Source organism: Periophthalmus magnuspinnatus, chromosome 7, assembly GCF_009829125.3.
Source record: "Periophthalmus magnuspinnatus isolate fPerMag1 chromosome 7, fPerMag1.2.pri, whole genome shotgun sequence".
Classification (NCBI taxonomy): domain Eukaryota; kingdom Metazoa; phylum Chordata; class Actinopteri; order Gobiiformes; family Gobiidae; genus Periophthalmus; species Periophthalmus magnuspinnatus.
In genome coordinates this window covers 4616615-4617426 of record NC_047132.1, presented here as the reverse complement: position 1 = coordinate 4617426, position 812 = coordinate 4616615, and positions in this window count along the sequence as shown.

The following is an 812-nucleotide window of genomic DNA, read 5'->3' as shown; positions in this document are numbered from 1 at the left end:
CCGAGTGTAGACTGCCAAGCCTTCTTGTACTCAGCAGCAGGTGGTGGTGATTAGGCTGATGCACCCCAGGTGTGCACGGGAGGAGTCAGGCACTCCACCCAGCTCCAGACACACAGGTAGGGGAGGGGGAGAGAGCACGGGAGGACAGGGAAACTGACATCATGACAGAAGGTATTTGGGGAAACTACTAGCTACTTAAGTACGAGAAACTCTAAGTGTAAAAGTACATTTTGAAGTTAATGTATTGGAAAGACAAAACATTAAATAATGCAAACAATCTGGTATTATCAAAGGATGGACACAAAAATGAATGAGCAGGGTATGAATCTTAAAAAGTCCATATTATGCACAGTTTCAGAATTTTCTAATTTGTTTCCTCATTACAAACAGACCTGGAGTTGTGTTTTGTCGCACAGGTTTAACACATAAACTTGAGAGAGTTCTTCTCTCAAACAGAAAACACTCTGTTCCACCTTGTGATGTCATGTGGTAATACAGGAAGTGCTCTGTGTTTTTAAACTCCACACACCTTGACTAGAATCATTTGGATTATTTCAGTCCTGAAAGGTAAAAGGAGCTGTTAACTTGAAAACTACCACTTCATGACATCACAAGGTGGAACAGAGCATTTTGAGCTTTGTTGGCAGACTAATGATAAAGTATTACTCAAACATATGTGAATGAAACGAAACACACCTACCAGGATGTTTTTTGAGGAGGTAACACATGGCATTACCGGGAATACACGTCAGAAAAAGGCTGGGTAGTTAATAAAAACACAACGATAGCAAAGGGAGGTGATTGTCTCGATT